The sequence below is a fragment of the Polypterus senegalus genome, chromosome 3, assembly GCF_016835505.1.
Source record: "Polypterus senegalus isolate Bchr_013 chromosome 3, ASM1683550v1, whole genome shotgun sequence".
In the NCBI taxonomy this organism is placed as follows: Eukaryota; Metazoa; Chordata; class Cladistia; order Polypteriformes; family Polypteridae; genus Polypterus; species Polypterus senegalus.
This window is the reverse complement of record NC_053156.1, coordinates 215,880,825-215,908,630: the sequence shown is the minus strand read 5'-3', so window position 1 is coordinate 215,908,630 and position 27,806 is coordinate 215,880,825. Positions and strand designations below refer to the sequence as shown.

General features: G+C 37.2%; 2 long non-coding RNA genes and 1 other non-coding gene across 3 annotated transcripts; 2 read left to right on the top strand and 1 right to left on the bottom strand.

Moving 5' to 3' along the window:
- Positions 1 to 17: 17 nt before the first annotated feature.
- On the top strand, positions 18 to 16,473 carry LOC120525829. Its single transcript, XR_005633027.1, has 4 exons — positions 18 to 236; positions 7,187 to 7,300; positions 8,809 to 8,920; positions 14,348 to 16,473. It is a non-coding gene; the product is annotated as an uncharacterized LOC120525829 (long non-coding RNA).
- LOC120525830 lies at positions 7,295 to 26,669 on the bottom strand. The gene is made up of 3 exons (XR_005633028.1): positions 26,472 to 26,669; positions 17,076 to 17,686; positions 7,295 to 7,799 (listed from the first exon to the last, which is right to left on the bottom strand). It is a non-coding gene; the product is annotated as an uncharacterized LOC120525830 (long non-coding RNA).
- On the top strand, positions 23,903 to 24,010 carry LOC120526965. The gene has a single exon (XR_005633247.1). It is a non-coding gene; the product is annotated as a U6 spliceosomal RNA (small nuclear RNA).
- Positions 26,670 to 27,806: the final 1,137 nt, after the last annotated feature.

Below are 27,806 nucleotides of genomic sequence, written 5' to 3'. Positions count from 1 at the left end.
CTCAGTTTCGTGGAGGCAGCCTGCAACTGAGGAAAGTCAACAGATGATAGCACATTTTGATGGCCTAAACCTCCAAACTTTCTACAATAACTCATTTCTCTCACCAAAAGCACTGTTGGAAGGAGATGCAAGCTTGCTAATGAAGAATGTGTCTAACTCTGACACAGGAGATTACTTCTGTGATGTCCTGGTGACACCAGTAAAGAAAGAAATCCAACTCAACTTAAATGTAGCAGGTAAGCAAGATTTACTTCTAGACTCAATGGATACCTCCAAAATATCAATGGCTAGAGCTTTAACCAATGTCCAACACCAACACAGTATACTGACACTTGTCTGTGTATCACTGGGCTGTATCAGAAAGAATTGAGAAGAGCTGTCCTGCAGATAAACACATATATTTTTGGGGGGCTGCCCCCTTTCTCTTTCTGTCTTGCATTTTCATATTTCCTGTCTCCCTATATATGTGAATGATATATGGACACGCTGTCCATATACAGTACATATAAACAGTATTTACCTCCTTGGATGTTTTCACATTGTTAAATAATTTTGAATCACAGTGGATTTAATTTGGCTTTTTTGATGCTGATGAAAAGAAGAAGAGTATTTAATGTCAAAGTCAAAACAGATCATTGCAAAGTGATCTAAATAAATTACAAATATAAAACACCAAGTAATTGATTGCGTAAGTATTTCATATACTGTATGTACCTTTGGCTGTCATGACAGCTTTGAGTCTGTGTGCACAAGTCTCTGCCTCTATCAGCTTTGTACTGTATATCTGGGCACTGCAAATTTTCCTTATTCTTCTTTATAAAACTGATCAAGCTCTGTCAGGCTGCATGGAGATCACAAGTGCAAAGCATTTTTAAGTCCAGCCACAAAATCTGACTCTAGCTCTACCACTCCAGATCATGAACATTTGTTGTTTTTAAACCATTTCTGTGCAGCTTTGACTTCATGCTTGGGGTCATTGTAATGGTGGAAATCAAATCTTCCTCAAAGGATCAGGTTTCTTGCAGACCACATCAGGTTTTCCTCCTGGATTTCCCTGCATTTTGCTGTATTCCTTTTACCTTCTTCCCTCACAGGCCTTCCAATGCCTGCAATAGAGAAGCATCCCCACAGAATGATACCACCACCATGTTTCACAGTGAAGAGGATATGTATTTAACAATGTGCAGCAATTACCTTATGCCAAACATGATAGTCTGATGGCCAAAAAGCTCGAATTTTTGTCTCATCAGACCACAAAACCTTGTTCCAGTTGGCCTTACAGTCTTTCTTGCACTTTATGGTAAACTCTGAGTTTTTGTAACATTGTCTTTCTCTTTGCCACTCTCCCATAAAGGTACAACTGGTGATGTTTCTGGGCAACAGTTGCTTTATGCACAAAGCTTTCCAACCTCAGCCACTTCAGCTTGTTAACTCCTTCACAGTTATCATAGATATCTTGGGAGCCTCCCTCACTAGTCTTCTTCTTGCAATGATCACTTAGTTTTTGTGAACTACCCACTCTAAGTAGATTTACAGCTGTGCCATACTCATTCAATTTCTTAATGATCGATTTAACTGGACACCAAATGATCAGTGATATTTTCTGTATTCACTTCCTGGTTTGTGCTTTTCAATTATCTTTTCACTGAATACCTTTAACTGTTGTCTTCATTGTTTAGGTCAGGCTATGACACTGACTCACTGAAAGTTGGACCTTCCAGATACAGGTACATTTTATGTGGATGGACCCTGTAAGAATAAGTAAAATGTCCAAGAGTCTCAGAGTAAAAGCAAACCTGTGATTCTCTAGGCGATCCCCTAGGAGGAAGTTTTGATAGGACAGTAGGCACTCAATCTGACAGAAAGTGTGCTCAAATATCTAACCAAGAAAGTCAGTCCATGGAGGAAAAGCAGATTACAACAGCAGCATATGGTTCTTGACTTTGAACAGTGGGACATCTAGTCCATTTAAAACGGGAAACCCAGAAGATCCCTTGTACCCCTGCCCCTCTAACTGACTGTCTCTGTAGCCAAAATATCCTAAGCCTAACCCTATAGAAATAACTTGGCCAAAGAAATCAAAGAAACTTCGGGCAAAAGGACTGCTGAGAATTTGGGTGAAAGGTCACTAGCAGAAGAGAGACAGTCTAGGGTATTGATGAGAGACTGAGAAAGAGAGACAAGAGGGAAAGATACAATTAGTATGTTGTTATGAAGGGGGAATGTGTAAGCCACCCTCCAAGTCAGACAGGGAATTTACAAGGGAAGGCAGGCAAAGAGGATTCTGTTTGTAATTATTGTGATTCTTTGTATTTCATCTTATTTGTTTCATTAAAACACAGCACATTATTCCGATACTTGTAAACTCTTTTATAGTATTCTGGGTGCGGAGAGATGCCAGAACAAGGCTCATATTATTACAGTACAGAAAACTAAAATAACTAAAATCGATAAGGCATCTTCACCAAATTTGAAAAGGGGAAAATGACTTGAATAGTGAAGAAAAGCAGAAATTAAAGATCCTGAAAACAAGAAGGTTAAAACAACAGCTAGACCAGATTTGGTCATACAAAAATGTACTGGAACTGTCACACTTACTACAATTATTTGCTTAGAATAAATATTTTCCAAGAACAACAGACCATAAAAAATATCATGCCCAGATGGTATGAAAATATATTTACATAACATGCAAAATAGATTTAACAAGGGACTCGACCTGTAAATAATATTTTGAAATGTACTGAGCCCTTTTCTAATAGATTGTCAGGTTCAGTTGGTCCAAGCTGTAAATGAGCAGTTTAACCTAAATCTCATATGAATACAGAGCATACCAATATTTTGACTTTCAAAGTTTATGATTTGGATTAATTAGATGACATATAGAGTGATAAGCCATAATAATAATGCTTAACGTTATTACCAGAATAACCACAGACCTTAACCAATAGACCTTAATAAATATACAGGACCAAAAAAGACACCTAAAAATACTTGCTTACTTCACTTAGTCACCAGCATATGTGAATTATAATTATGATTAGTAAAAACCAGAATGTAATAATGTAGCTAATTACTAACTTACAAAATTTCACATTGTATATATTGAGAATAGGTGGTCTGATTTTACTAAATCCATCTCAGCTGAAAGGAGAGCTTATGGAAACGGACACTGATCTTGCACAGACATATTTTATAATTACTTTGTCTTCTTCTTTGGAGTTATGACACTACAAACAAGAAAGTCAAAGAACAGTTAAGCATATCAGCATCTTCATTGTGGTAAATCAGGTATAACCTTTATCGACAAATTGGTTTAAATATTTTTTTGACATATTCAGTTAAAATTCTGAATCGCTTTTGTCCAAAGTGGATACACTAGTCAGATTAACTTCCCAGTTCGGTACACACCATACATATATAGCACAAGACTAACTGAGATATTTAGTGCACACAGGGTTAAATCTTATTGTGTCCCTTTTATTTTCACAATAGAGTTTCCTATGTGTTACTTTGTGTAAGGTTTGCAAAAGGTTCCAATACTCAAATTCACTGGCAAATTTCCTCCACTCCCACATCTACACAGGATGGCACAAACCACAGTATTAAGCTGGCATTTTGAGCAGGTTAAATTACACTGGGCCACTTTTCATATTTTTGCAACAAGTAGAGTTGGAGGTTCTATGTTGTGTAAAAATAAACTTTGCATGTCCCAGTGATGGTTCCCTATTTAAATTCATTGGCAAACCTGGCACACTCCTACATGGGCACCAATGTAAGATCAAAAAGCAAACCCCTTTTTCTCGGTGCAATGATTATACATATTATTATACTTACTTATACACCAAATACACCTCAAAAAATTTTTAAAAAATGACAATATATTTTACCTTAAGAAAAGGATAAAGACTAAGACAGATCCCAGAAAAAATATGCCACACAAATTGTATTTATTCTTTCTTTTATTGAGCTGTATAACTAAGTGGATTTCTATAAGCAAACAAGCTAACTTCAGCATTACCAACAGTCCCAACAATACTTATCTGTACATCTTTTACACTTGTGCCTTGCCACAGCAGATGTAAAGGTGGGGTCCTTGGTTAAACATTATTCCAACAAAACTAAAAGGAAATACAAAGCGTTCAGTTGTTTAAATTCAGTATATCAGTATAACATTTCAGCCAGCGAGATGGAGCAGAACTGGATGGATAAACAAATGCCCGACTAACAACTTCTTATCAGTAGAAAGACTCAAGGTCAAATAATTCCTGGTACAAGAGCATCTTTCAATCTTTTTTTTTGCAAAAATAGTGTTATAATTATTATAGAGTGAGACGAGACAGGAGAAGAGCTGTAGTTAAAAAAAATAGCAAGGTCAAATGGCGAAAGATCAAACAAAATGGTAATTGAACCATCACGAAAAACAAAAATCAAAGTCAAAAAACAAAGAAAAAGTGTCAGAACCAGAAAAAGCTTTTTGAAAAAGGTTTTTCAAATTCTAGAATGAAGTATACCAAAGGTGTCTTTTATCCACAAACTCAGATAGAGAAATATCAAATGCTGACCTTTACTCCCGTCAAATCATAATGATCAAAGGTAATGATCTCCGAGGATCTGCCCAGAACAACAGTGAGACACATCATAATGATGGTTATACAAATTTGTGGCATCCATAATAAAAACACATAGTGGTGAAAATGGTCCTAATAAATTTATAGTTATTAACCTACACAGTGTAGCATTAAACTACCGATGAAAATGAGTTTCTGTGTCTAAAATACCTCTAAGTAGGATACTAAATTAATAAAAAATAAAGGAAAATAAATGTGCAAAAAATTAAGTCAAGTTATCAGTTTTACAGTACTTACCGAGCACATTTAAAACAACAGAAATTGACCAAAGGGCTGTACAATTTCCATCAATCCAAAAAAAGACTTCATAACAAATACTGTGACAGATCTTAAAAGGACAAATAAAGTTGGAGTGTTATTAATTCATTGCTCATTTCCACATTTCAGCCTTTGCTGACAACAAGTTCCATTTCTAAATGGAAGAACAAACACAAAATATGAAAAACTAACTTTTATGCTACCTAGAAAAAGGTGGGTTGCCAAAACCAAATCCCCTGCAAATATTAATCCATAAAAGTATTAAAAACAAATAAAAAGCGAAAGGCAAAAACATGACATGAAACTACAAACATAATGAATTTTTCATTCTAACCATTCTGGCTCCATATGCATTTTCTACAGAAATAAGCATACCGTACATGTCACAGGTAACCATAACATTCTGTATTCAGTGTGGTGTACTGTAGCAGTTAAGGCTTTGAACTTCAAAACCTGAGGCTGTGGGTTCAAAACCAATGTTCACACAGTCACTTGACCTGACTGTGCTCCAATTGGAAAACCAAAAGAAATGCAACCAGTCGTATCATAAATGCTTCAAGTTGCCTTGGATAAGAGTGTCAGCCAATTGAGTAAATGTTGTTTCATTTGAAATTATATGGACACTACCCTGTGGTGGGTTGGCACCCTGCCCGGGATTGGTTCCTGCCTTGTGCCCTGTATTGGCTGGGATTGGCTCCAGCCAACCCCCGTGACCCTGTGTTCGGATTCAGCGGGTTGGAAAATGGATGGATGGATGTACACTGCCTGACCTCAGATGACTAGATATTTACCAGGAAAGCTCAGCCAGTACATCTAGTCCTTATGCTTTGCTTTCTCCTATTTGCTCTGACAGGTTTAGCCCACTGCACCTTCATTAAACTCTTTCTTATGCTCTGTCAGCCAGAAGCTTAGTAGCTTCAGAAGTATTACATTTTAACACATTAAAATTCTACTGAAAAATATTCATGAGGCAAGATATGTCCTTGAGCATCTTTGTATTCAATGATAAGTGTGTAATGATGAAAAATATAAAATTAGTCCTTGGTAAATGTATACAATGTTCACACTATTTGAAGTCCCCATGTGAAAAATGAGTGGGCATTCCTGGTCCTGGGAGGCTGCAATGGCTGTAGTCTTTTGTTCGAACCAATCCCTTTATGTAAGATCACTCAGTGTCTAGCTTAATCAGAAGGCTCACAGAAGACTACTGTTTGCTGTCAAAAAAACCTAATAACTTCTCCTGCAAACTCACAGAAATGATTTCTGATGTTAGATCTTTTACCATACACGAATCTCACCTTTTACTTTTTTGTCTTATTTGTATTAACTTTCTTGTTAAGAACTTTAAGTCTTTTATTGATATATTTTATCAGGTAACCAAAAAATTTAAAATAATAATAATAATAATAACAATGAAGACTTTAGCTGGGCAGCTAAATTTGTTAAATTTTCACTGGTATTTAAGAGATTAAGAGTTATAAAGAGATTAAGAATTTTAATCCTTCCCTGTTTATTTGCTTGATTTTCCCAGAAATTTCGAGTGTAATAAATTTTACACACAGAATAGCATGAACAATATGTGCAGGGGTCCTCAATCCCAGTCCTGGAGAGCCGCAGTGGCTGCAGGTTTTTGTTCTGACCTGGTTGCTTAATTAGAAAGCAATTCTTGCCAATAAAGCACTAACAAGCTATGAAATTAAATTAACTCTGCTATGTCAGGTCATTCTCATATCCTAGATTTTCTTTCCCTTTCTATCATGCAAATGATTTGAAGGCTAAAATGGACGAGTAATTCTCAGTCCTTCACTTTTTTCTCTTCATTTTTCTTCCAAGTATTTAATTAAACCCAATAGTGCAGATAAATACACACAGGTGTAAATGTAAATAAGCTAAATGGAGAAATGCTGCTCTCTCTTGTCATTTGCATGTTATTGATAATAAGGAGCAATTAAAATAGCTGTTTAAAACAAAATTAAGCAATAAGGGCTCAAAATCACTAAAGTGAAGCAGAAGTGTTACTTTAGCAATAAGTGCTTTTTTTTAAGCAACTGGGTTGGAGCAAAAACCTGCAGCCACTGCGGCTCTCCAGGACCGTGATTGAGGACCCCTGAATATGTGGAATGCCTAATTAAATTACACATTCCACAAAGCAAACGGGTTACAACAAAAGCTTATAACCAGTGCAACTAGCATGGACCAGGAGTGCTTACCCCTGCATTACAATACTGTATCATAGTATCATAGTCCTTACAGATGTATGGTAGACTGAACATAAACACCAACATATTTCTTTTTAGAAAAGGAACATAAGAAAAATAAAGAAACAAGAAAGCCATTTCGAAAATACCCATATGGCATTATTGGTACAGTGGCTGGTTTAGGTGTAGCTGGAGCCTTAATTTACACAGCAGGTGAGTAAATATTATGTCTATATCTATCTATATACAGGGGTGGGCAAAGGTAGGTTTAAAGTTGTTAGCACATGAAACACAGCTTATTCTTGTACGATTATTTATTGCATAATTTATTTATATTATTTGTCTTCTTATTTGACTTATTATTAAAGTGTGCTTGAATGTAGCAATCATAACTTGCATGACTTTTTCCATATTAATAACTATAAACCTACTTTTTCCTACCCCTGTATATACAGTATATAGTTAAAAGGAGACACAAGAAAGTGAAAAGGCTGGGGCATCACCTTGGTGAACTTATATATTTTGAAAGAATGGACCAAAATGCAGCACACAATGATTTGCAGAGATGTCTTTGCAGACGCAAGTTCAAAATAGAACTGACAACAAGATTGGTGATTCCTGGCTTACATAGTCACTCAGCAGGAAGAGGTGTGTCCAGAAGGGTAGACCAGGGAAGTGATGTCAGTGGTAGAGTGGATGTCAGTCTTCCATTCTGCAGAGGGAGAAAGAGAGAAGGCATTAAACCACAGTGCTAACCATTGGTTTGGCAAGTAATTACCATCACCAGAGCACATTCACGTGTGTGACAATATATATATATATATATATATATATATATATATATATATATATATATATACACACACATAGTTATACAAACATTGATATATCTACATATATTACGTGTTTGTTTACATGTGTATGGGTCTGTGTATATATACCACAAAGTAAATCCATCTAATTCTAAGCATAATTCAGATGGAATTTCTGGTGAGGTGTCTTTCAGTTTTTTATTTATACATTTTAACTGTAATACATTGGGTGGATACCAATTAGCAAACTAGGAAATGAGAATTATATGAAAAATAAGCAGAGTACTTTGAAATGTGTTTTGAGTATTTGAAAGAGAGACTACAGTCTTCATCCACTTTGGGACACTCTTGTAGTGGGTGTACTTACTACTTAACCGAGGCTCTTCTGGATTAAGGAGGAAATGATGGCAGTAGCCTTGGCTTCAGCTCTTCAGACTCTTGTTCAGGCAATGGGAAAACAGAGGCTAGTAATTGTCATACGCTAAGATACAGTCTCTCAGTACAAAGTTAGAGAAGGTCTAGCTACACTAACATTACTGAATAGTAAATAGTAATCACATTGAGAGATAATTGGCATATGACTTTAAATGTTGACATTTTAAATACATTTTCTAAAAAAAGACTACCATAATTTTTTCTAATTAAATAATATCTTCAAACCAGGAAATCTTGTTTAATGTTCCTGTATATGACCCACTAATGGCAATTCAAAGTTTCAAAGTTTACGTCTATTATTTATTTTATTGATGCATTTCTTTATTGACTTCATAGTTTTACTACAAATGCATTCATCACAAATCAGTAAGGCATACTGTATATATATTATATATCCTTTCCCAATTCATTATAGAAGACATTTAAAGGAAAGGCATTCATTTTGAATTAATTTTTTTCTTCTACTTTTATCAGGGTTAAAGAAACGATTTCTAAAGATAAACAAGACATTTCCTAAAAGGCCTATTTCAAGTTGTATGACTAAATCATGTCAAATCACATAACATCTGACTGGAATCTTTGGCTGGTGAGTATCAGCATGTGAGTATTTGAAAGACAAGTAGTCCAATTTACTTGTGCATCAGTCTGTTATATATATGTTTCTATTAATTAACACATTCTTTCATCTATTTTCTTAACATGTTTATCTATTACAGATTGTGTGTCTGATGCCAGTCCATTACAGGGTGCATTCACACACACAAGTTTCCACTTACTTGCACATAGCCAATCAAGAGTCTTCATTTTACTTCACTCACATATGCTCATGATACAGGAGGAAGCCAGAGTACCAGACATGCTGTAATTGCTGCAGTCCTGAGTTCAAATCCTGATCCAGGCTGGAATGTTCTCCTTTGTCTGTGTCTGTTATCAAGTGTTCTCTAATATTACATTAATAATATCATTACTGAGTTAATTGATAAAACCATGATTGAGAGTATAGTGTGATGGACTGGTGCCCACTTAGCTTTAAGCAATCGATGTTTAAAGGAATATTCCTGAGGCCCAGGCTAAACTCCAGTTGAAGCCATAGGGTTCTGGCAAGGAAAACAAAATACAAAGTATATGCTTCAAAATAGACTTGATAAAACACACTGTAGCTGATTAAGCAATCGATGTTTAAAGGAATATTCCATTATCCAACCCACTATATCCTAACTACAGGGTCACAGGGGTCTGCTGGAGCCAATCCCAGCCAACACAGGGTGCAAGGCAGGAAACAAACCCCGGGCAGGGCACATACACACACACACCCACACACCAAGGACAATTTAGAATCGGCAATGCACCTAACCTGCATGTCTTTGGACTGTGGGAGGAAACCGGAGTACCCGGAGGAAACCCATGCTGACACGAGCAAAAAATTCAAACTCCCCGCAGGGAGGACCCGGGAAGCGAACCCGGGAAGCGCCACCGTGCTGTCCGTTTAAAGGAATATTCCGTCCAAAAATAGTCAAATATAGCTTTATATGTTGCTTACCCCATGTAGCTTTTTGGTGATGACCAAAATTTTTTTTTATCTCATTCCTTTTATGCAAGTTATGATATTAAACACGCTAATGATGGCCAATGCTGTACAATGGAAGATGATGAGAAAAATATCCAAAGAAAAAAGTAAAAGAAAAAACTCATGTTACTCATGTTGCATAATTTACACATTAATTATCCAGTTGTATACTCAAAACGTGCAAAATGCATACATTTTTACTAAAATATTATTAAAATATACTTTAGGAAAAATCAGCACTCCTCATAAATTGGAAATGTGAGGTATGTAATTGTTTATCTGAACTGAAGATCTGTCTCTCCTTCCTTATTCATTGGTCATGAGTCTTATCTTCAATTCAAAAAAAGCAAATACCATGTAACTTGCATTTCTTATTTATAATGTGCCCTCATTTTTCCAGAAAGTAACTATTTAAAATGTTTTAGCAAATATGCATGAGTTTTGCACATTTTGAGCATATGACTGGTGTGGATGACTCTTGTGTGGATTATGTAACCTGAGTAAATTTTTTTTTCTTTTTCCAATGGATGTTTTTCCATATTGCTTTCTATTTTATAATAATACACCTTAATTAAAAATATTTTTTGGACATCACTACAAACTATGTAGAAAGAGTAACGTATAAAAAGGTAATATTTTTGGGGGGAGTATTCCTTTAAGAAAATGTTGTCTTATTTTTGGTGTTTGACATATCTGAGGATCTGTTACATGAGTATTGTAAATCAAAAGCTGCATGTTTTCAACTTTTTTCCAAACATTTTATATGTGGTATTTAACGTCAGATGGTTCACTGCCATTTTTGTCAGATGTCAAAATGTGACTATTGACATCAAATGTACTTTTATAATCTTTGACATAATGGTGATTGGTTACATTACCCTTTTAATTAAGCCAAACCAGCTTTTGAGTTCTAAATAAGAACTTATCCTTGAATAATCTGACTCAATGTAGAAACCAACCTAGACAGCTAAATACTAAGGTGAAACCTTAGTAGCCTCATATTTTGTCTGCAACAAGGCATGAACTTGCCCTTTAGTCAAAAGTGCAATCATAGTCCCAGTGTGGAGGTAACACTACGGCTCAGGCTTATTAAACACATCAACAAAGGCAGGACTGATATCGTATTACTAATGATTGGCTTAGGCACAGTTCTCAAGCAATTCTGAACATAGTACAAGCTCCACTGTACAATATATGTGTTGTGTAACCAGGGGCTTCTGAGAATTATACAAAGGAGGCAGTAATAAAAAAGGACAATGTTTCTTCATGAAAGATTGCTATCTTGATTTAAACTACAGATATAGCATAATGTAGAAGCCCAGAGCCAACGAGCCGACCATCCACTGAAAGGACTTGAGATTTATACTAAAGATGCACTAGAGCAAGTTGTAGACACTCAATCATAGAGGAGCTAATAAAATTCCCAACTACGCCTGAACCAGTCATTACATCTGTGACAGTATTATTAGCCATACAAAAAAAATCTTTGTACAGGGTATGGCTACAAGTTCACTCCCTACCAACCCAAATGTAGAGTGGGTGTTTTAGTTTCCCAGCAGGTTAGGGTAGCTAGACACCATGTGTCTTGCTCCTCTACAGTAAAAGCAGAATTTTTTCCTTTAATCAACACTGATGCTCATTAATATCAATTGCTGTTTTGCCCAATTCCATATACTCCGGTGCAGTCTTGGATTCACTTGTCTAAAGAGAGGTCCCCTTTCCCATCTCTGTTCTAACTTTCTTTCTGATGAACATGTACCTGCCTTTTGGGCTACCTCTATCATTCCACCGAGTCTGTTACCAATGTGTGCTAACTCATCCTTTATCTCAATGCTTAATGCTCATTTTAAACACCGGAATTGGTGCTACTTCATCTCAATGAGTCTGCTCAGTAGATAACCTGAATTCCACAAAATATTCATTTATGGTCTTTGAACCCTGATGACAAGCTAATAATCTGCTAGCCACTACTTCCAAATGAACAGGTATATCGAACATTTTCCAAAATTTCAACACAAAGCCAATAAACAGCAGCATTTGTTGTTAATGTCGTACATTATAGAGGACCAATGAAAAAGTTTTTTATCCAGAAGAAATATTATAAATATGTGTCTGAATACTTTTAGGTTGGACTTCAAAAACCTTGCAACACTAATTTAGGAAACCTCGACACTCATTAGTGCATGCCTTAAAACGAATTGGATGTGGAATCTGAAGCTCATGATGTTGACAGCAAGGGACTACAAAGTCAGATTTACCAAGGGAGTAACCGCGACCTTTAACTCTTTCACCATACCTGCCAGTTGTTACACAGATGCCTGCACTTGTCCTACTTGTTTCTTTAAAGTTTTAATTTCCCCAGCATATCCTTCATGTCCCTGACTAACATCTAGGGGTCATTCATTTTTGTACCGACTCAGCAAGAACACAGGTAACTAATTTCTTGATTAAACTGAGAGATGTGAGCAAAAGGCAAAATAAATGAAAATAAAAATAGAATGAGGCATCTGAAACCTAGACAAGAGGCATAAATTACTGTCAAATAACAGGCAACAAGGCGAAAACCAGGCAAGATACAAAACGTAATAACACAAGAAGTCAAAAATGTAAATAAAGTTTTATTCGCAGATCTGATAAGGCTCAGTGCAAAAGGCTAACCTTTTATCCTGTAATTCAAGGCCACAACCTGAGAACATGCTCCTAGAAATTCAAGACATGAACCCGACAACAGTACACAAAATGGCTTCCATAACAGGAAACAAAAAAAAACCTCAGTTTTCAACTAAAATCATGACACATGCAAACTCCACATGGGCTGTGATCAAGTTGGGATTTAGGCTTGGTATTCTTGCCTTGTCAATTAATGGCACAACCTCTGTGCCTGCTGTTGGGAACAATATAAAAAGACAGACAACACAAACAAGATAATTACAACATCCATACAATCACTTATTTAAATAATCTGATTACAAAGAATAATGATAGATTTAATATTTTTTAAGTTTCATAAAATTGACAAGATTTATTTCTAAAATAAAAAGCATGTTTCTAATTACAAAACTGAAATATATCTATTGATGGAATGATGGAATTGCAGTTCAAAATAGTAATAAACCAACTATCCATTCATCTTTTCTAATTACAAAACTGAAATATATCTATTGATGGAATGATGGAATTGCAGTTCACAATAGTAATAAACCAACTATCCATTCATCTATTACCTTACTGGTGAATCAATTTCAGGCTTCCAGTTAACTCATTTTTGATACTGCTAGAAATCATCATCATTAAGGCATTTTTAAAAATAAACCCACTAAATGGACACACACATTTTAAACACTAGGGTGATAATTTTCCTGAAAGAACATCTTTGAACTGTGGAAGGAGATTGGATTCCATGGTGGAAAGGCAGCTGAACATGTCAGCCCTGCACAGGATGAACTGGAGAAGGAGAAAGCAATGCACAACTTTACATCTCATTAATCTCATGTCTCATTAACAACTAATAGTAGATTTAGAGTCATAGTTTGGATTGTACAGTATACATTGGAAAGCCATGTAAAACCCAATGTAATAACGAAACAAAAAGATTATAAATCTTTGGGGCACCTGAAGGCCAACCCCATATATTGTAAAAAAAAAATACGTGTTTAAAATATGTTAAAAAGCAAAAGAAAAAAGTCCTAATGATGTGAGTATCAAAACAGACTGATCAAGATAGTGGAGCTGCTGGTATTATTGGCTCCTGGCTGGAAGAGGCAGGTGGACACCGTAGGAGACGTCAAGGATGTTGTGGGCATTAATTTTCCTATCTGCAGATATCTGCAAATCATCAGTCAACAGTGCCCTCTAGCTTTTCGAAAGAAAATTACAATTATCTGAGTTCTTAAACTGTCCCCCACAAGCATGCGTGTTGACACCCAGTCACTGAAAAACCCATGATCTGAACCCAAGACAACAGAGAATGTTAGTAAGCAGATGTTAGGCAGGCTTGCTGTTCTAATTTAAGTGCTAATTACGTATAAGCTTAGAGGTCAGCCAAACTTTATATACTACGTGCACACATTTGCCCAACCTTAGATTTCAGGATGCAATAGTACATGGGGGTGGACAGTAAATCAGGCAAGCAAATCTGTACTCTTAATAAAATGAAGTTATGCATTTTAATTAATTTTTGTTTATTACTGGACCAGAGTGTAGTATTGATTTGCATACTGGTTTGAGCATGCAAGCAAGAATTTCACATAATTACTACTACTACTACTACTAATGGCTTGAATAACCATTTAGTGGTCCGGATTGGAATTGCATGTCAAACCTCAGATACAACAGTATCTGACACTGGATCAAGTGCCAAAAAGTTTATTTTTATGAAACACAATGCCTTCCCCACAGGAAAAGTACTTAACTTCTTCCATTTTCCTTCTTCTCCTCCTTATCCAGGCAAACGATGTCATCCTCCACTTCCAACTATGACTGCCCAGATTGAGACAGATGGCTTCTTTTTAAGCATTTCATCTGAAAGCACTTCCCAGCCAAACATGGTCACCTCCGCATGACAGGGAAGTCTTCCCCTGGCTGCTCCATCGGGCAGCACCAAAGGACCCAAACAGTGCTTCCCATTGGAACTACAACTCCCATGCAGCCCTGTTCCACCAGTAGGGTGCTGCCACCCAGTGTACCAAGGGAAAACACATCTTCCACTGTCCATTCAGTACATTAGCCACCTGGCCAGGTATAGAAGCACCAACTTTCTGGGTGGGGTGCCAGCCCATTTATGCCTCCCTTTATAAGACCCTAAAAGTGTCCTTAATCTGGTGATGTAAAACTGGAGCATACTGGTAATAGAACCATCACACAAAACTGTCACAGCAGTCTCTTCAAGGGACTTATCACTTTAAATCTTTGATTGGGCAAAGAACACTTGCCTATAATTTTCCTAAAAAATGACATCCTGTAGAGAACCTCATTTCAAAGCACTTTATATATTGAAAAATTTTGATTCAAGACAGATATAGTGGCTTACCTTTGGGTGATGCACATAGGTAGCAGTGGGACTTAACTTGCAACCTTGTGGTTTAAAGTCCACTTTCACAGCAAGTATACACAAGTGGAATAAGCTCATTTGTCTGATTGAAAAATATTGTGGGATATTCTTGATTTATACGTTAGCTCCTTGTCACTTAAGGTTCTACTGCACTTCTACTGCCAACAGTAAAGGATAGTGAGTACAGTGCTTTAATAGAATAATTTTCACTTTTATACATCCACACTAGAAAGGATATTTATGCATTAAAAACCACCATTCCTTTTTTATGTTGTGTGTGTTACACCTTCTTTGTTAGATGATCATTATACCCAAACTAAACCAATAACTTGGCAAAGTAGCTCATAATCTGAAATTAAATATTAAGGATGTGTGCATACAGCTTTTGTACACATACATGAAAAATGGTAGCCATTCTTGAGGATGGAAACTACCCAATATATAAGAAATCATTGAAACCATATCCATACATAAAGAATCAGTAAATAAATCAGATGTAAGCCAAAACTACGCTTTGCAACCCAGTAACTTTTAACAGTATCTACTATGGGAATGATAATATGAATAATACATAAATAATGCCTTAATACATAAATTATTTTTTTTAATAATTCCATTCATTTGGAAACAGTAAATAAAGACAGAATCCAACTCAAACAAATGACATAGCAAGAATGTTACAACTGAAAAGCAAAGCTCAGCATTTTGCCTGAACCAACAAATGCTGAAACAGCAAGTTGAATAAAGAAAGTTAGCACAGGCCTGGCATGTTTATCAACGAAGTCTTGCAAAGTTTTGAAAAAAATCTGAACTTATCTTTGTAAAAAAAAAATAATTCAAATTTGAGATTAGAGTGCTTTCTCACTGAGTTACAGATGGTGGACTGGGTTATGACTGACTTTTCATAAGACATTTAACTCATCTGGTAGTACTCCATGTAGGCACTGAGATGGATATACAACACAATGTTTAAAACTTCATAGACTATAATAAAATTTTTATTTGATATACTTATACTGTTAATCTCCAAGGGAAAATAGTCTTTTCACATGACCATTGTGGGGACAAAGCGCATGGTGGAACTAAAGGGCATCCCCTAACTGCACCATCAAAGCCTTCATCACATACCTCATTTTTTAACTTATGATTTATTTATGTAGCACTTTTTGTTATTATATTCTTCTTTGATTTGTATAGCTTTCAGGGGCTTCATTATTTGCAATTCAGAGGATTCTGGTCCTTTAAAAAATGAAGTGGTAGTGTTGGACATTAAAAACTCCCAAAAACATGATTTCAGAAGACAACTTGTAAATGAATAACATAAGCATTACAAGAGGGACTAATATATGAAGTGTAGACCTCTCTTCATCCAATGATTCTTCTGAAAGTACTCTCTCAGTCGATTGTGAAATGAATCCTGATAATATTTTAAGCAATTTTAATGTTTTAACACTAAATTGTTTCTATTAACAATGAAACCAGTAAAAGTTATAAAGCAGTGTGCAGTTTTTTCATTAAGTAACTTTTGTTGATAATTTTGTGCTTTATTTATAAGTCTTATATGTCCAGTTGTTAATGCAACTTTTCCCCATTTTCTGTGTTAATGTGGAACTTATCTTGGTACTCTAGAATCCTACTGTTTTTCACATACAGTTTAGGTTAACTGGTTGCCCTAAACTGGGCCACTATGACTGACTGAGGGGGTGTTCTTTTGTGTACTTAGTAATGGAGTAGCATTTCATTCTTGAGGACCTGCATTGCACAATTTCAGTTTAAACAGGCCCCAGTAGAGGAGCCAATTTAAAAAGTTAACCAAACCTACATATGTCTGGAATGTGGTAAGAAAGTTGGAATAACAGGAGAAAAACCTATTACTGAAGGAAAATGTATTAGTACAGTATTTAGACAAGAGACCCAACCCCATGATACTGGATCTGTGAGGCTGCTGTGCTAATGATCATCCCTTCACTATATGTATATTAAAAACAAAACATTTTGATCATAAGTTAACTGATAAAATGAATAAAAGTGTGTTTGGCTGTGAACCTACAACATAAATGAAAACAAAAGGGATGCTCTATTAGAGAGCATCGATAGTTATTCACATGATGGATTTAAACTTACCTTTGGTCAGATTATGTGTACTTTTTAACAGGTCTGCTTCAAAGCAATTGGTGGCATATATTTGGTAATTATATGAAAAACGTACAAAGTAGCTTCCATCAGTGCATGATTCTTACTTCTTTATTCAGTTCTCTGTAGCATCATGGTGCGTGGTACTTCCTTTATCTTCATGGGTTTTGTCAAGGTAAGACAGTTCTCTTATACTTAGAAGTATTACAAATGGGTTTTCACCATGGCTTTGTGGGAATATGGGTAAGTGTGGATATCCTTGGCAAGTTCCTGCTTTTCACTCAGTGCTGCCATGATATTTGACTCTTAGTGACTCTGAATTGGAATAAATAGGTTTGGATATCTGATAAATGCATGTTAGCAGTGTTATGCAATCTGATATTGACTTGTTCAGAATGAACAGCCAGGTGAATCCCGTTTAACAGACATGTCTGTTAAATATAAGAAAACAAAAACTTATGAATATGATGGTGAAGACCTTGTAGATCTGTTATCCCTCTGATGGGCTGCTACTGGAGTAAAATCCCAGAGGCAGAAGAGACATGAGCTCCATGGCATCAAAGGAATGGTGTTACAGTTCCTTTGGCTGGTCATCATCCACTCTGAGGACAAAAAGGTAGGAGTTAGTGACAGTGCCGACCTATGGGTCTGAAATGAATTTCATTTCATATCAGAGCTGTGAAGATTTCCCCTACTCACACATGTCAGAGAGCAGTTTTAAATTGTCCTTTCATTAATTATTGTGGATTTATGCAGAAGTATATCTTGTACAGGGCTGGCAACTCATTAGAATTTTGTTCCTGCCTTGTGGTTATTATGGCTTTTAGCCACAGGCTGTTTCTTTTACTGGGAAAAGCAGATAAAGAAAATGGAACAATCATATTGGAACAAAGCACTAATACAGGATTGCAAAGATGTAAATAAGGCAAATTGGGGCAATATAGACCTTGTGCTGTCCAGCTTAAGGGTAAGGCTTATTTATACTCCATATACCCATCTGTCCATTTTCTAAACCCACTTTATCCTAAGCAGTGTTACAGAGTACTGTATATATCTCATTTAAATACAGTAATAAGATAATGCTCCTGTGTGTTCTCTTGGGAAATTGTTAATCACTTCTCCCCACAAAGTATCACCACTTGTGCATATGCGCCGTATTATTTTCCCGTGCTTAATTTGTTGCACTGGTTCCCACCCATAGATCCAATTTAATCTTGCCAAAGTTATTAAGAAAGTAGCCAAATGACTAGAAAGACAGCAGGCTGTACACGGCCTTCCAAGTATACAGTCAAGACACAGGGAGACCTTTCTTCACTGTAAGGGGTCTGATGGTCAAATGATGCTGCTGGGTAGAAGAGTCAAAGGTGGAGGTAGGGCGGAACTGATACCAGTTTTGTTTCACTTGACTTGACCAACACAAGAATCACAAACTTCAACAAGGTGAAAAATCAGAGTTTACCTTGCCTCATCTCCACAAGGCACTGTAAAATATTTCCATTTATTTCAGAAACAGTTTGGTATTATTGCAGACAGATGCTCCTCATAGTTTTCAAGTCATCAAGATTCTACAATACATTTCTATTTGTAGTGAATATCATTGGAATTGGATATAATAAAAAAGGATTCTAAATAATAAATTTATTATCAGATCAAAAAATACAATTGGAAGAGTCCTGGCATCAGCGGTATAGGCACTTACCAAGAAAGGCACACCCAAGTCTGGGTGTTGGCATCAGAATCATATGCATTTACCCTGTTATTTTTTAATATAATGGTTTATTTCTAAAGTTATTTAAAAATATTTGTAAAGTTTTTATTGCCAAGATTAGCACTATCCAAAATAATAATAATTATCATTTGGGTACATGTCTGAATTAGCTCACAAAACAATATATAATGGAAATGGTCATGCGACTAAAACACCCCAGGATCCAGTATTCTCTGCTCCCCTCTGAAGTTTCCCTATTGCTACATGAGATTTCTACTGAAAACAATGATTATTGGTACTAGTTTACTTACATAACAATTGGGTAAATACCTGAGGATAAAAAATTGAAGTTGCGTTTAGTTTGTCAAATAAGACTCTTAATATTTAATTTTACTATAGGATTATGTAGATAAGACATCACTTTTAAGTGAAAAAACTGTGAGACCAAGGCTATAACTACACTGCTCAAAAAAAACCCTAAAAAGAACATAATCGCATAAGCGATTGTAAATTAACTTCATTTGCTTTGGTGGAAATGAAAGTGACTACTGGAGCATTGGAGAGACAACAGCAAGACAACCCCCAGAAAGGGATTTGCATTTTGCTAGTGCTCTTGTCACTACTGGTAGCATGAGGCAGTACCTGCAGCCAATTCAGGTTGCACAGGTAGCCCAGCTCCTCCAGGATGGCACATCCGTATGTGCTGTCTCAAGAGCATGGAGGACATAATAGAAGATGGGGAGTTACACAAGGAAAGCTGCACAGGGATGTAGAAAGGCATCAAACAAGTAGCAGGACCAGTATCTGATCCTTTGTGCCAACACTTAAATTCACTTCCGAATGTAATTAAATTAAAACCTTTCTCCCCAACCTGATTCACAATCACTGATTCACTTTTGAATTTAACTAAGACCCTTGTTCAATTAACTGGCTTTTTCTAGTTGTTATTGTCAACTTAGTAGACAAAAATCACTCCATAAAATATGACATTTTCTTTTGTAAGGAACTGAGAGAGAAAGGTTTATTTATTACCACAGCTCTTAAGTGTACAGTGGCATCTTTTTATGTTCATTATTTTTTTTTTCCTCCCTGTGAAACAGATACCCTTGATGATTAGCTGTCAATATTTGGATTCAAAAACAAACACTGGTATAAGACTGCTAAAGTGGAGGAAATAATTTGGTGCAATCTCCACCTGTGCACTTATTATTAACACAGAATCCTTTAAAAGCACACTGGCATAGAAAGAAACGCAAATTTTATCCATCCTGCCCTGGACAGATTGCATAACTATATGGGAAAAAGTTCTGCTGGGAATTTTTAAAATAGCACCATTCACATAGCAAAGAAAAAACACTAGCATGCCTAAAACGGTTGGTCATGATTTTCTATTTATTACTAGTACTCTTTCAAATAAGATGTTTGGGGGATAAAGAAAACTGCAGTGTGAAACTATGTACTGGCTGTTTTTAAATAAATAGCTAGAAAAGAATGGAGTTGGCAGACATTGAAAGGTACTGTATGGACTGTGTCATCCAAGATCTGGTGTGCTCCTCAAGAAGATATCTGCACACTCAGGTTGCAGGGTGTGTGCTTGGGCATCTGACTATTGAATGTTCTGAGACAAACAACCGACAGAGGGGAGAAAAGAAAAGAAGGAAAGAGAGAAGAGATGCTTCACTAGTGTGTAAAGAAACACACAAACAGACCCCAACCCTCAGATGCCTGCTTGGCCTGTAGGTGAGTATGGCTAGAAATTGCTCCTAGTGTGAGGCGTCCAGCCCACTATCTTCTTCTTGCAGCACTGGCAATCCAGGAGCTCTGTGGTCATGAAGTACTATCCATTCCCTGTTCAGGACCCTCTGGATGGTCTTGTACAGGATGCATTCCGTCATCCTGTGGCCACCGTATGCCCAGCAAGTGAGTTTGTAGGCCCACATGTGGTAGTGCTCCCACAAAATAAATGTGTTGGGGCACAAAGCCGCACAGGTTACAGATCCAAAACAGCAGCAGGATCCCACTTCCTCTCTTCCTCCTTACTTCACATCACCTTAGGGATGCCACTCACTTCTTTATTTTCCGATCTGTGGCATTGTTGAGGGCTTTGAATATCAGGTCTCCATAAGTCCTGCAACCGACAAGCCTCCTACCTTTAACCCATGTGCCGGGGGCTAACCCATCTCTTGAACCGAGCGTAGGCCACCAAGAATATGGATGCTTGAGGCAGTGTAGTTGGAAACCTGGCCACTTTTGCACTCCCTTTGGTGGGTTTCCAACACTATGATGGCACTAGAAAGCCTGGCCCCAGTACTGGCCAAACTGGAGGTCACTCTTGACTATCCATCAGATTGCAGGCCATGGGGTCACCACCTGCTGCTTACACATGATTTCCAGCCTACTGCCTCATTAATTCAGGAACCCTCACTGTGAACAGCCGATACTGGCAGGCGACCTGGCCCACCTTGACTGAGGCCTGGGTGGTCGGTCCACTGGTGGGCTTGTTGTGGAACTCTTTCTTATAATTCATGCTGGATAAATTAGATCATTACATGAGCAGACAGGCAAACAAAATGGATAGAACATGTTGTCTGAATAAAAAAAAACACCAATAAGACCTTACAACAGAAGGTGAGTGGCGGAAAGACAAGTAGTATGCAAGCAAAAAGAAAAAAACTTTTAGATGCAGACGAAATGACACTGACCATAAATTTATTTGACTTTCTTTTCATAAACCTTTCTAAACAATCTCAATAAATTCTGAAGAGAAACAAAAAAGTAAATTAAAAAATCATTCAGTTCTACCATCATATTGATAATTCTAGTAACAATATCAAAAATAACATAGCATTACTATCGTCAACAACAATATCCCAAAATCAACTACATTTAATAAAGTAGCTAATACTGCATTACTATTAATATAATAACTATTACTACTGTTAACAATTATTTCATCATCACCCCTACACAATTTGCAAAGAACAGAAAGGGTTAATATTAAATGTTTTTATCTTCATCAGCACCATCCATTTCTGAAAGACTAAACAGATAATACTGCAATATCACTAATATTACTGTTATAATCACTAATTATTATTAGTACTGCTATAATTACCATCATCACATCTATACAATCTTTAACAGAATAAAAATGGTTAATATTAAGTGTTTTAATCTTCCTCAGCACCATCCATGTTTTCAATCTAGCCACCAGGGGGCCAAACCAGACCAACTTGATGCTGGTCCCAAGCCTGGATAAATAGAAAGGGTTAGTGTTAAGAAAGCCATCCAGCTGCAAAACTTTAGCCAAAACCGTAAAAATGAAATCAATCTAATGAGCTTCAGAAAATGCTACTGCGTACCCTGTAGGGGCCTCGTCTAATCAATGACTGAAAGGTCATAAATGGGGAAAGTGTGACAGTACAGCTTAAAGTGGTGGTGATAGACTCAGAGATCATTTTCTACACAATTCACACTGAATAAAAGGATAAATATAATTTGTTTTTATATTCACCAGCAACATACATTTCCTAGACGCTGAATAGCTGAGTAAAGCTGAAAGGAAGAACAACTGAATTATTACTATTAACACCTGACACAGTATGCATCAAAACACACTAAAATTAATACTTGTTTCTACTTTAGAACTACATATATAATCGTCATTGCCAGTGATCTTGGTGATTTTGGTTATTCTGCCATTTTGTACAGTTCATATTTCACTGTTATTATTAAATCAGCACACTCCATTCAAATAAATGGACATAGCTGTTTAAAGTTGTTGAAATTAGACAGAACAGAATGCACCAATCAGATCTTGCAAGAATAAACCTGACACTGAACAGCCAATGGGAGGAGGATGCTGAAGAGACAGGAGGTCCAGTTTAGAACCTCCAATGAAACCTTGATGTGTTGGGGCATCCAATCATCGCCCAACTTCAGCAGCTTAGTGTCTCACTTTTTCAGAGATGTTGGTTGCAAAAGGAACCAAGAGATGACCAGCAAAACCTGGGGGTACAGACGCAGATGCTGGATGGCCAATTTCACTCAAAAGAAATCCCTAATTAGAAAGTAATTCTTGCAGAAGAAGAACGATATTATGCAGTTCCCTGTCTCCTTAGGGCTTTCCTTCTCCCACACCAATAGACATTTTCATAAGTGGAATTTTTCTGCAAGTACCATCAATAAGTTTTTAAAAAGCCATCTGAAAAAATTAAAGGGGGAAAAACTGTGTTCCACTAAAAGCTGTAACGGGGTGTCATGAAAGTGGCTGAAACGAAAACCTTCATGAATTGAGATGAACAAGGAAGGAAAAATGTGAGTTTCAATCCCGCACCCTGTATGTCCACAGGGTGGCAGCAGAGATTGATATATTTGACTCGTTGCCATTTTTGGAAAGTTGTGCAGGATATACATGCACTGCTGTTGCACGTTCAGCCCAAACAAAAGACAATATCATTAACAAAAACACAATTATATGTATTTCCAGTAAAGCCTTCCACAAATAAACCTGCGTTCAAAAATGTCAAAACTCTATGTATAACAACAGTTCTTTAAGGAAGCTATTTAATTTTAACCTTGTAATCAATGTCTTATAGGTAGGTTTACATACAAACCGGCATAAGATGCTACCTTATTTCTTTCAAATGTAAACAAACCGCGGAGGCTGTATTTTATGTTACACTGTGAATAGCCTCACTTAAAACAGTCTCAATAAAACACGACTAAATATGGAACGCGTTAACCTCTTCAGAAATGCAGATTTCTTCCCAGGCAAACCACGGCAACCAGGGTCATGTGACGTCTCACAAGCAGGAACTACGTGATCAGGCCAGGATCTTCAATTGGTCACTTGCATCAAAAATCACGCATTTCATTTGCATATGTCACAGAAGCCTCTGGAATAAATATATACACTGATTTTTACTAAAGATAGCAAGCACTTAACAATATTAAACTGCACTAATCGATCATCGCAGATGTGTATTATTGCAAGTACGTAGTAGATCAAAATAACACAATAACTTCAATATGCTCTCGACAGATCCCAACAATGAGAAACGTACGTGAGAATCTAGCAATATATGGCGGACAACGTATAAACAAAAACGTGCTTGCTTCGGCAGCACATATACTAAAATTGGAACGATACAGAGAAGATTAGCATGGCCCCTGGCGCAAGGATGACACGCAAATTCGTGAAGCGTTCCTCATTTTGTAACAGTAAAATATAAACTGCGTATTTCAAAAACTTCACGTTTTTAAAATCAAAACACTACATATACCATTTTGGAAATTGCCTATTCAATGGAAGTAACCTTTTATAGTATGGCAAAACTATCAGTCAATATTTCCTTCCAAGATGGACTGCACATACCATACAAACTGGAGAATAATTAAGTATTTTTTTGGTAGTTGATTTTATTTACTCAATCGTTCCGGGAAACTAAGCATTTTCAAAATCATAACACAAAACAGACCCCATCTTGGACTCATGACCAATGGCCGCGCATACCTCGCGAGAACAGTCGGTAAATACTTCGCGCCCACATACGGAATCAGCTATCTCAGCGGCCCGGTGTCTGCCTCCTTTAACCCTAATCTTAACCATACTGGAGCCGAGCGGTGTTGTGAAGGTGTGCAACTAGACTCTATTAGCGCACATTAGAGTCAACTCTACGTACGTGTAACTACAGGGTGGAGGCTGTGGGCTGCAGAGATTGATTTATTGGATGGACAGTAGGATATCTTTTTACACCCTGTAATACTGTATAATCACCATTCCATCTGCATGGTCTAACATCATCAATCGATTCCTTTTTTGATTCATATGAATTATGTATTACCTGTGAAATTACATGTATTACATATGAAATATGTATTACAACTTGCCTGAACAGAGGGCCCGAGTTGCCTCGAAAGCTTGCATATTGTAATCTTTTTAGTTAGCCAATAAAAGGTGTCATTTTGCTTGGCTTTTCTCTAGATTCATATGAAGAAATTAATCTCATAAATTGATCTTTGTTGGGCAGTATTAATGCAAAGGATGATGGCGCAGTGGTAGTGCTGCTGCCTCACAGTTACGTGACCTGGGATCGCTTCCCAGGTTCTCCCTGAGTGGAGTTTGCATGTTCTCCCCGTGTCTGCGTGGGTTTCCTCCCACAGTTCAAAGACATGCAGGTTAGGTGGACTGGCGATTCCAAGTTGGCCCTAGTTTGTGTGTGTCCTGCGGTGGGTTGGCACCCTGCCCAGGATTGGCTCCAGCAGACCCCTTTGTTTGGATTCAGCGGGATGGATGTGGTCAAAGGGGATATGCAAGTGATGGGTGTAAAAGAGCAAGATGCAGAGGACAGGAGGTTATGGAAATAGATGATCCGCTGTGGCAACCCCTAACGGGAGCAGCTGGAAGAAGATGATGATGCAATTTGAACGCATGGTCTTAATTTTCCTCTTAGGTGAATCTTTGAATGCAAGAATCTTCCTGGTCCTTTGTCAAATGTTTTTTTTCTTAACTGAAGCCCTAGGAGCTGCAAAGTTGTGCTTTACACAAACCTTTTATCCATTTAAATGGAATATTTGGAATACTGTAATATGTGTCATTTGTATAAAAATTAGTACTTTTCTAAACATTTGAGCTAACAACAAAATTGTCTTTATTTTGGATTTATGTTGATAACTTTTTAATTACTCCAGATTTATATCTGTATCTTATCCAGCATTTACTTTAGTTTTAAATACTAGTCCAGTGAAACTGTATTTAAACATTATCATACACTTGACTTCCTGATATATATTATTGGTACACTAAATATTTTGGGCTAAAAATGCAATAATATAACTATCCGGGTTCAGATCCCATCATTACATCAAATTTATCTAAGACTGCATAGTTTATGGGTTACGAGTATTTGCAATTCTAAATTGTCCTTAGTGTGTGCTTGGTTTGTGGGTGTGTGTGAGCGCCCTGTGGTGGGATGGCGCCCTACCCAGGGTTTGTTCCCTGCCTTGCACCCTGTGTTGGCTGGGATTGGCTCCAGCAGACCCCCGTGACCCTGTAGCTAGGATATAGCGGGTCGGATAACGGATGAGTATTAAGATATTAATTGTACATTTTGTCATTCAAAAACAAAAGAATGTTAGATTGAAAGATAGACAGATAGATTAAAAGAACTTTGTTAGCACACATTTCTTTATTAGCACATATTTTGTATTTTTGTTAACGTTCCAGCCTCCAGAACCCTATGGCACAGAGTGGACAGCACTGAAAATGACACCTTGCCTATGTATCATCATACCCGGTGTACTCGTGCTATCGTGTAGCAAACTGCAACTTTGAACGCACCTGCTTAAGCATGAAATCTTGCCATAGTGATGTACCGTTGGGTTCTTTTAAACATTTTACAGATTTGTAAAGGTGACGATACAAGAACCTTCACAAATGGATGACTGAGTCTAAATGATAATTTGGCTTGCCATACATCGTCAGTTATTTGCAAAATGGGCGTGCGTCCAAACACAGTAACTGAACAACGGCATGGAATCTGCACGTTAGTTAAAAAAGAGGTCAACAGGCAACTCTTCACTCATATTTTATGAAAACACACCTATCCTAAAACGTTCACATACTTCCAGCAAAACAAAACCAGACAAAATCAGACACATTTTAAAATTTCTCTTACCTTACTAGTGTGGTACAGAGTAGGGCTTTAAGGACCTTCAAATGGCCTGATTTAATGTTATTTTGGATATAACAGGATACGTAGAGCATTCAGCAGCAAGGTTTGAGATCCTTTCCTCGTTTTTTCTAATGTAAGGTTACTTCGTACAAAATGACGCACTTTCTTTAACGTCTCCTCCCGCTAATTGCAACTTGTAAAAAGCCCGCCCATCCAACCTCGATAGATGTCTCTTCCCATAATCCTCCGCCGTCACTCTCGTGTCTTTCTAGTCATTTGCTGACAGTAACTTCGAGTTATTCTGAACTTTTGTGGCCTCTGTGTCCTCAAACATAAAGCATCGTCCATAATATATTTTTATATATTAAAGTCTGCGGTATCGATATATACACGTGTAGGGCAAGACAGTTGTGATCGAAAACGGAAGACGGGTTAGAAGATCTTCGCGGCAGCCCGACAGTATGCGATCTTCTCCCTCACCAGGATCATTGCTGCAGGACTGGGGATGTGGCAGGGTTGCATATCTGCATGTTGCCATTTTACTCACAGTAAACCGCTAGCACACTAATTCTAAACCTAACGGTTTACATTAAACCCGTAACCTTCATTTACGCTTGTAAATGCTGCCCTTAATTGGGTTGATGTTATTTAATAAAAGCACACTGAGTCGCTGTAAATATAAATGGCTGCATTGTGGTTCAGTAGGGAAATGTATTTATTTACCTTGTACAGCGATGCTTGAACAGGGCGACTGAATAAATAATAAAGAATATCACAATAGACTAAGTAGTAGTGGATACTTGACATTTACTTCGCTACATTTTGCAGCAGATATCTCGACTTTCTGTTCCACTACATTTCCACATGGCGACATTTTACAGTTGCATGAACGGTTCGTTCATGAGTATAAATTCAGTAGAGCGCCACAGGATTGTTAAAACGCACGCGGACATGTCTGTAATGGGTCGCCACTTAATTGTGTGGTAGAATTAACCAAGTCTGTCAAAGTGCGAATTCTGTTTCGAGCGATAGGCCGCTGGCTATGTAATCGTAATATTCGCGGCAGTGCAGTATGTGAAACAATGCCGTTAACGCACCGCGGAGAGCTTTCATTTCTGTGGCATTACAACACAAATATTCCAACCTTCTATCTCGCAACCAGTGAAACAGTCGAACTGATAAGACTGACAACAAAAACACTTGTAAGAAAAGGGAGGAAGGGGAGGAAATGGCAGACGAGCTTATGAGGTGAAGGGACCGCAGCGCTAGTTTGAAATGTAGATCTGAAAATAGTAGGGGCGGCACAAGGATGTGACTATTTTGGGCATTTTGTGATAG